This window comes from Citrus sinensis, chromosome 8 (assembly GCF_022201045.2).
Source record: "Citrus sinensis cultivar Valencia sweet orange chromosome 8, DVS_A1.0, whole genome shotgun sequence".
Lineage (NCBI taxonomy): Eukaryota > Viridiplantae > Streptophyta > Magnoliopsida > Sapindales > Rutaceae > Citrus > Citrus sinensis.
Window position 1 is genome coordinate 15,268,300 of NC_068563.1, and position 10,610 is coordinate 15,278,909.

Genomic DNA, 10,610 nt, shown 5'->3' on the forward strand with positions numbered 1-10,610 from the left:
TTTCATCATCCCTAAATGACAAACAAAAAGGTAAGTTGTTGAAAGTTTTAAAAGAGTACAAAGGAGCATTATGATGGATCATAACTGACATAAAAGGTATAAACCCAATAGACTACATGCATTACATTCACCTTGAGAGAAGAAAATACTCTGCCAATAATCATTTCATCATCCCTAAATGACAAATAAAAAGGTAAGTTGTTGGAAGTTTTAAAAGAGTACAAAGGAGTATTAGGATGAACTATAACTGACATAAAATGTATAAATCCAGTAGACTACATGCATTACATTCACCTTGAGAGAAGAAAATACTCTGCCAATAATCATTTCATCATCCCTAAATGACAAATAAAAAGGTAAGTTGTTGGAAGTTTTAAAAGAGTACAAAGGAGTATTAGGATGAACTATAACTAACATAAAAGGTATAAATCCAGTAGACTACATGCATTACATTCACCTTGATACAAATGCTAACCTACTAGGAAAATACAACGTCAGTTGAACCCTAACATGAAAGAAGTTGTTAGAACTGAAGTCCTTAAACTATTAGACACATGTATCATTTACCCAATTTCTAATAGTTTATGGGTCAATCATATGCAAGTTGTCCCCAAAAAGTCAGGAGTCACAGTAGTTACCAATGCTGATAATGAATTGATACCCACTAGAGTGACTATAGGGTGGCGTGTATGCATTGATTATAGAAAGTTGAATTCTATCACATGTAAAGACTATTTTCCTTTACCATTTATCGATCAAATGCTTGATAGATTAGCAGGTCATGAATTTTATTGCTTTTTAGATGGCTACTCAATATATAATCAGATTCTCATAACACCAAAAGATCAAGAGAATACTACTTTCACTTGCCCTTTTGGCACTTTTATATATAGAAGGATGTTATTTGGATTATGTAATGCACCTGCTACATTTCAACAATGCATGTTAAGCATTTTTTCTGATATGGTTGAACGATTCCTTGAAGTCTTCATAGATGACTTTTTTGTCTTTGGTGATTCATACGATCAATGTTTACATCATCTAACACTAGTTTTGCAGAGATGTATAAAGAAGAATTTAGTCTTAAACTAGGAAAAGTGTCATTTTATAGTAAAACAAAGTATTGTTCTTGGTTACATCATTTCGAGTAAAGATATTGAGGTTGATAAAGCCAAAGTGGATCTTATTTTCAATTTCCTCTACCTAAAACAATCAGAGAAGTAAGATCTTTCCTTGGGCATGCTGGATTTTATAAACGTTTCATGAAAGATTTTAGCAAAGTTTTTAGACTCTTATGCAATCTACTTGCTAAGGATGTACATTTTTGTCTTTAATGATTCATGTCTTGTGGCATTTGAAAAACTAAAGCAGTTGTTGACATCATCACCCATATTTAGCCCCAAACTGGAATTTACCATTTGAGCTCATGTGTGATGCATATGATTATACAGTAGGAGCAGCATTATGACAAAGTTCACGAATTTCCCATGTCATTTACTATGCTAGTATGACATTCAATTATGCACAATTAAACTATTCAACCACTGAAAAAGAATGCTAGCAGTAGTGTTTGCATTAGACAAATTCTGATCTTATCTCATTGGTTGTAAAATAATTGTGTTCACAGATCAAGCTGCTCTTAAAAATATTCTCACAAATAAAGATACAAAAGTTAGACTAATTCGTTGGGTGTTACTTTTGTAGGAATTTGACTTTGAAATCAAAGATAAGAAAGGCACAGAAAATGTTGTGCCAGACCATCTCATCTCAATTTGACACAATTACAAATCATTACCATTGAATGAATCATTTCCAGGTGAACAATTGATGAGTGTGGAAGTATTACCATAGTATGCTGATATAGTTAACTATCATGTTACAGGTCAACTTCCAGACCATTGGACTAAGCAAGACAAAGCCAATTTTTTTATGGAAATAAAGAATTTCTTTTGGGATGACCCTTATCTATTCAAGTATTATGCCGATCAAATTATCAGACGATGTATCCCAGAAAGTAAATTTCAAAATATCTTTTCATTCTGCCATGAAAAAGCTTGTGGAGGCCATTTCAACGCTAAGAAAATAACGACTAAAGTTTTATAATGTGGTTTCTATTGGCCAACTGTATTTCGAGATCTTTACACTTTTTACTCTTCATGTGATAGGTTTCAACGAATGAGGAGCGTTACACGAAGGAATATGATGCCACTAAACCCAATTTTAGTGGTTGAGATTTTTTCTGTATGGAGTCTCATTTTCATCAAACCCTTTTCCCCCATCTTTTAACCATCAATACATATTGGTTGCTGTTGAAAAGCAATATTGTTGCACACTTTGGATTCCCTCGAGCAATAATCAGTGATGGTTGTGCCCACTTTTGTAACAAATCATTCAAAACTCTTTTGACAAAGTATTCCATCACTCACAAAGTGGCGACCCCATATCATCCGTACACCAGTGGCCAAGTTGAGATCTCTAATAAAATAATAAAGCACATATTAGAAAAGACGGTGAGACCAAACAGAAAAGATTGGTGATTGAGACTCGATGATGTATTATTAGCATATAGAATAGCTTTCAAGACCCCGATTGGGATGTCACCTTATAGGCTAATGTATGGAAAAACTTGCCACCTACCTGTGGAACTCGAGCATTGTGCGTACTGGGCCATCAAGAAATCAATTTTGACATGAGGCAAACTAGCATAGAAAGAAGATTACAGCTGGCAGAACTTGAAGAAATTCGCAATGATGCATATGAAAATGCCAAGATTTACAAGTAGCAAATGAAAGTCTTTAATGACAAGAAAATTATGAGAAAACCTTTCACCCCAGGTCAGAAAGTGCTTTTATTCAATTCTCGCTTGCACCTATTCCTAGGTAAGTGACACTCTTGATGGTCTGGCCCCTTTATTGTTCACACAATTTTTCCACATAGAGCAATTGAAATTAAGGATCCGAAGAATGATGTCACTTTTAAAGTTAATGGTCAAATATTAAAGGCATATCTAGAGTACCAACCACATGGAAAAGACACCAAAATAGATTTGAGTGACCCACAAAATTTGAACTGAGATTTTTTTTTCTCTCTTTCTTTTCAGTGATTTAATTTTTTCCTTTTATTTCTTTTCACTATTCTTTTACTGATTGAAATTATTTTTGTATAAGTGTATTTTTTTAACCATTAAGTTTTCTTTGATCACTTTTAATTATGCATGCTTCAACTAGACAAATCCTCTTGAACCTTCTTAGACAACTTCAATATGTAAAATCTCATATCAAAGGCCAAATACGATTTTGTGAAACACATTATATTTGGGATCTACAACCACCAGAGTTAGTATCTCATGTTGAGTCCTTAGAAAGACAACTTAGAGAAATTGAGGAACGTATCGACGACATCCAATTAGAGATTGAGGTAAATTCAATAAGAGGACAATTGTGAAGTTAATTTTTTTTGTGTGCTTTAATTTGTTACCTCGGTTAAGTGGCGGATAACGATACTCCGTGACAATCAAAGACGGTTACTTCAGTTTTCCATAATAACTGATATTCTGAGATGGAGGTATAGATAGAAACGTGATTTTAGCAAAGCTTTACAATCAATATCCTTCACTTCCTCATAATGCCCTCCTTATAATTTATAAAGCTCGGTCCTAACGCATGCAATTGCTTATGAGGAATAACATCCCTGCTGAAATACATTGGTTAATCAAGGCCAAAGTACGATTGGCAAGTAAGTTGCCTCCCAAATTTATTGCATACATGCCTAGTTGTGGTAATGGAAATTACTCAAGAAAACGAAGAGCTCGTAAACTTCATGTTGCTTGTCATAAGAGTGCTAGAATGAGATGCGATAAAAATCCATGTTCTTTAGGAATGGTGTCTGATAACAGGAAAGACAAGATTCAATTCATTAGGGATGGCTTGAATAAAGAGTTATTGGATGATATCCTTTTGTCTCTTGAAATGCATCCCAGTGAATATGTACAAAGAACAATTCTTCAGTTATAGCCATTATTCTATAAAGAGCGTGCACGATATAGTCTCGGGAATATGACTATAAACGATCATATTTTCAGATTATAAGAAAACTGGATGGGAACTCTATCCTCGACCCATAGAAGGCGTTCAATCCGTTTCTGGACGTAAAACCAGAAAAAGGTGTAAGCCACAGTCACAATTACCTGCAAATATCCTTTTATTCATAATTTTATTTTACTATTGTTTTATCATTTGCATTCTTGTCTTTAACAATTTTATCTTATCATTGTTTGCTTTTTCTTTTTACTATTTCCTTTTTTACTCTTGAGCCATGTGCTTTACACGTTAATTGACACAAACATGCTACCTCATACATAGTTGTGAACCATTGTCACTAAAATCCTTAAATATTATTTTTTTTAGCACTCAAAAATTATTTTTTAGAAGTATCCTAATGGCAACTATTCCCAATAAACAATTCAAGAACATTTGTGTGCTCTCTGGGTTTAACTATGGCAAATATAAAGAGTTCGTTGAGGCAAGCATAGATCTTGGTCGAAGCATAGCTGCAAGAAAATTGCACTTGGTATATGGAGGAGCTGACCGAGGGTTATCAAAACTAGTCTCAGAAGCTGTTTATATCAGAGGGAGCCAAGTGTTAGGCATCATCCCAAGAACCCTAAAACCTTTGGGTTGTTTATCTGACTCACCAACTGGAGAAGAGTTAGTAGTCTTAAGTATACAAGAGAGAATAATTGAAATGCTAAATCATGCTAATGCTTTTATTTTCCTACCAGGAGATCTTGCAACTCTAGAGGCACTAATCACATTAACATCTTCGACTCATTTGAGCATTCATAAAAAATCCATCGGTTTGTTAAATGTCAATAACTTTTATGATGGATTTATTACATTTCTTAACCATGCAATGAAAAACTATTGCATTCCTTCCACGGCGAAAATTTTTTTTATCTGTGCTCATACTGCTAATGAGCAACTTGATTTGTTATAAACTTATAGACCAGAGCTAGATCCCAAGATCTTTATAATGGAGTGGCCAACTAATGATGGTAACAGTAGCCGTAGTAAAAAGTGCAAATTAGATTTAACCCTCTGCTTGTAAATATTTTCTTCTATGTTGCAACACCAAGGTGATGCCTTCTAAACTCTACTTTTTTTTCTTTAAAACATTAAGGACAATGTTTCGTTCTGGTTGGGGGGAAGGAATAGTTGACAATTGTGGAATGTCTCAATCCTGGTGAAGTTTTTACTAATTTTTGTTGTAGAGACTAACCGTGGCTAAAGTTTTGAGTCGAAGATGGCTGAATATGGAGTGTAATGACTCTAGAAACACATCTTAGTTTGGAAATTAATAAAAAAAATTATTTTGTGTGATTTTTTAACATTGGATGATATGATGACTTTCAAATTTTAGTATTTATATTGCCTTTGGTCTTGAGCTATGTTACTCCATGTTTACTACTCTACATGTTGATGTCAGAGACAAATATGAGTTGTTTGAAGGAATGCACATGTCATTATAAATTCTAAATGAGTTTTTGAGCCTGTCATTTTTCTTGGAGAGTAACCCTTTTTGCCCATTCTTAATACAGCTTAGCAGTTTATTATTTTATACATGATCTCTAGATTTCCATTGAGTCAACCCTATATATGTGTGTGTGTGTGTGTGTGTGTGTGTGTTGCTACATGTGAAGGTCCATATAACTAATAGATATGGAAGATTATTTAGAGCGCTAAAAGATTATGGAAAGGTCATATTTGACCCGTTTGAGCCTTTCTAGCCATCCTTTTTTCTGAAATATCTATAGTTAACCCTTTTGAGCTTTTTATATTAAATAAATAAATAAATATACTTTTCTTTGTCAACTTATCATCTTGACCCACTCCGATTTGGAATATTACCCGATTTCTTACAAGTTCCATCACCTATTCATGTTTGAGAAAAATGTAAATGATTATTTTGTTCAGTAAAGTTGTGCCATACCAAAAACAATAAAATAAAATATATTTAGTTCAAAAAAAAGAGAAGAAAAAAGAAGAAAATAATAATAATAAATAAGCAAAATGTACCTTATAATTTCCAAAAGATCTCTACTTTTTCTCAAACATATATTTTATTTTTCCTATTTACCCTCCTTTGTTAGCCATGTCCCTAACCTACGTTACGTCCTAATAAAAGTCCTTCTTGATTTTAGGAAACTATAGTCTGAAATAGAAGCTAGTTATATAGGCTAAAAAGATGTAGTGGTGCATTAAAAAAAATTAATACATTGGTTTGACTAGCATTTTGTTTGACTTAAGATCGTATTATTTCTAAGCTATGAGCATATTTTTTTCATCTTGGTGAGAGTGTGTGATATTACTTCTTTATTATTTTCTCTCAATTTACCATTCATTGGAGTGACTATTTTTATTTTGTTCATATTCTTTGTGAGAGTGTCACTACTACCGGTGAGATTTTGAGGTTTGATATGTCATTCTTGAAAGTGTCTTAATTACTGTAGCTATGACAAAGTCTACAGCACTGATTCATGTGGATGGTTGATGTGGGAGTGATATTTCTTTAGGCTAGACATAATGCTTATACTTTTATTTGATTGCTATCATTAATCTGATTGAATAAACACGACTGTTTAAAAAAAATATTTTGGCTTTGAATTTTATTTTCGCTTAATTTGCTAGGGACTAGCAACAAGCTGGTTGGAATAAATTAGAAAAAAGAAAAGCTTCTCTTAATTCCAAAGTCATGAATACTCTGTTTTGTGCCTTAGATAAGAAAGAAATCCATAGAGTTTCAGGTTGTTCCAATGCTTATGAATTTTGGAGGAAACTTGAAATTGTTGATAAATATATGTTGAGTGCTGGAAAGTATATATTTATAAAGGAGAAAATCGTCATTATACACTCCAAGTCTCACTAACATCCCTACTTTTATGTATTTAAGTCCCTTGTGATTTAATTATATGTGTTTTATTATAACTGAGTACTTTATGTATTTTAGGGGCATCATGGTCATTTCACAATGAACGAGAGATTTTATAGCAAAATGGACAATGATTTTGAACTTAGGACGACTAGAAAACCTTAGGAGGAGTATAAAAAGAGAAACAATATTGTTTTCATGTACGATACTGTTCATGGTACTATTTACAACATTGCTCACATATACGGTACGATAACGTGGCCCTGACCGATGACGTGGCAACACTCGATTGGACGAATGATGTGGCATTGACTGCTTATGTAGTGTTGACCGATGATGTGTCACGATCCTATTAGACTAACATGTTGATATGGCGTTGATTGGTGACGTGGCAGTATGTTAGTGGATTGAAAAACATGTGTATGATGCATATACGCGGAATGATAGCCCTGATGATGTATTCTATCCAATCAGAACTTGCCACGTGTCGCAATCCTGAGCGTCCAAATTGTTTTAATCCGATGGACGTGATTTACTCATTATATCTATAAAAAGGGGCTCCCCCCCTAATTTGACACCTCAGAATTCATTTTTTAGCTCTATTTTCTGTGATTCCTTCTCTATCTTGTATTTTCTATGTATTTTAATAAATTTTCATTTTATGAGTAACTAATTTTCTTTTAAGCTTGGGTTGAAGGTGAAGTCTCAACATGTTCCATGGGCTTAAGTTAGTAAATTTACTTTCTTTTCCCCTCTAATTTTCGTGGATGTTTTGACTTTTCGTCGATAAATAGTAATATTCTTGTATAAATATTACACTGGTATAACCGTCTCTCTAATGCAAGTTTATTACTATTTGGCACGATAAGTACTTAGCACCATATTTATTAGAGTGAGGTTCATGAGGAGTGAAACCCCCCCCCCCCTCATGATTTAATTGGCACTAATAAGGAATATTAAGCCCATGGTGCATGTTGAGTGCATATCTAGAGACCCAAGTGCTTCATTTTAATAGTTTTTATTTAAATTTAGTTCTGCCATTCTAATTTAAATTTTAGGATAATGTAAATCACTTTCACCACAAATCCAACCACCCATTTAGAAAATTAACTCTACACGCAATTCAAATCCACCTCCTCGTGGAATCGACACTCGTCACCGTTGATCTATTCTACAATAGATTCATGCACTTGCGAGTTCAATAAAATTTGCACAACAATATACAAATCAATTCAAAGAGTCTAAAATTGGTAAATATACTCGGCAATACGAATTGTTCTAAATGGAACAAAATGAGAGTGTTCATTCTATGTACACTAGATTTACGAACATTGCAAACACTCTAGGAGCTCTAGGTAAGACCTTTTCAAATAGTGAGAAACGAAAGAAAATCATTAGGTCTTTACCAAAATAATGAAAACCTAAGAAAATTGTCATTGAGGAAGCTAAAGTTTTAAATAATTTATCTATTGATGATTTAATTGGTTCACTTATTTTCTATAAAGAGGATTTGGCAATTGAAAGAGGTGACAAATATAAAAAGAAAAAGAGCATTGCCCTGAAAGCTTGAAGATCGGAAAGCGAAGCGAATTCAAAGATGAAGATATAGCTATAATAGCCAAAACATTTAGCAAGTTTTTCAAGAAATCTAATGAGCAAAGAAAGTTAAAGAACTTCAAAAACCAAAAAGAAAAGAAGGAAGCAATCATATGCCCTAAATGCAAGAAGCCTAGATGCATAAAATCAGAATGTCCTCTTCTTAACAAGGTGAAAAAGAAAGCGATGGTGGCAATGTGGGATGACAGTGATGAGGAGACCTCATATAAGGAGAAATCATATGAAGTGTCAAACCTGGCTCTTATGGCAATAGGAGACGAACTTGATGAGGTAAATAATCTTTCTTCTCATGATGAGTTGTTTAAATCATTTACTTAATTGTATAATGACCTAAAAAAGATAGGAATAAAAATTCATTTTCTTAAAAAGAAAAATGTGGAAATTTCGAATAAGAATGATACTTTAAAAGAAAGATTAAGTGCCTAGAAGCAGAGAACAAAAGTTTACATGAAGAAATTACATTATTTTAAGAAAAACAAGATGTTTCATATAAGAATGAAGGTTTACTTGTAAGTGATTTGAATAGGGAAAATAAAACGCTTAGGAAAAAGAGTGATGAGCGTGATGATATTGTCTTAAAAATTATAAATGGGCAAAAGTATAAAGGAGGTATTGGTTATAAGCCAAATTTTGAAACAAAAGTATTACAAAAATTACTTTGATAATGCTACCTCCATTACTGATCAAAATGTATGCCATTATTGTAATAGAAATAGGCATATGAGTTATAGATGTCTAGTTAAGAGAAATGTATATTATGGAATCAAATGTATTTGGGTTCCAAAAGGAAACATTACTGACACTCAAGGACCCAAAAAGCTTTGGGTACCTAAAACTTAAGATTTCTTCTGCAGGGATCAAAGAAGAGGAAGAACAAATGGTACTTGAATAGCGGATGCTCGAGACATATGACAGGCAATTACTCTTAGTTTTTAAGTTTTACTAAGATAAAAAATGGTGAAGAAGTCTTCTTTGATAATTCAAAAGGAAAGATTATTTGCATGGGTGATGTTGGTAAAGATTCCTCTGAGTTTATTGAAAATGTGTGTTTAGTTGAAAATATGAAACATAACTTGCCTGGTTCTAGTCAATTGTGTGATAAAGGCTGTAGAGTTATTTTTTATAAAACAAAATGTGTTATTGAAAATGCATGTAATGGTAAAGTTTTTTTTTTTTTTGTTAGAAAAAGGTGTGATAATGTATACACCATTGATATAGATTGTGCATTAACTCTTGATAAATGTTTTTACGCATTACATGATGATACTTAATTGTAGCGTAGAAGACTAGGTCATGCAAGATTGGATTTGACTTTAAAAATTTCAAAAAAATATTTGGTTAAAGGTCTTCCAAAAATTTGTTTTCACAAAGATAGAATTTATGAAGTTTTCCAATTTGTAAAACAAATCAAAACATCTTTCAAAAACAAAAATCATATTTCTACTTGAAAATTACTTCAACTTCTTCACATAAATTTATTTGGACCTTCTAGATATACAAGTCTAAGTGGTGCAAGTACTATACAATTTTAAATATTGATGATTATTCTAGATACACATGGTTATTGTTCATAACTAATAAGAAAGATGCTTTTGATGTTTTTAAAAATCTTTTGTAAAAAGGTTCAAAATGAAAAAAATGTTATGCTATTTCTTGTATTAAGAGTGATCATAGTGGAGAATTTGAAAATCATAATTTCAAAAATTTTTGCAATAACTTTGGCATAGAACATCAATTTTCATCACCAAGAACCACACAACAAAATGGGGTCATTGAGACAAAGAATAAATTGTTAGGAGAAAGATTATGTTGAATGAAAATGCTTTACCAAAATATTTTTTGGCCGAAGTTGTCAACACTACTTGTTACGTTTTAAATCGTGTGTTAATTAGACCTTACCTCAATAAAACTCCCTATGAACTTTGGAAATATAGAAAATCCAACATTAGTTATTTTAAAGTTTTTTTATGCAAATGATTTATATTGAATACTAAAGACAATCTTGGTAAGTTTAATCTAAAATCTAATGTTAGTATTTTTTTTTTTTTTAGATTCAAATACAAGCA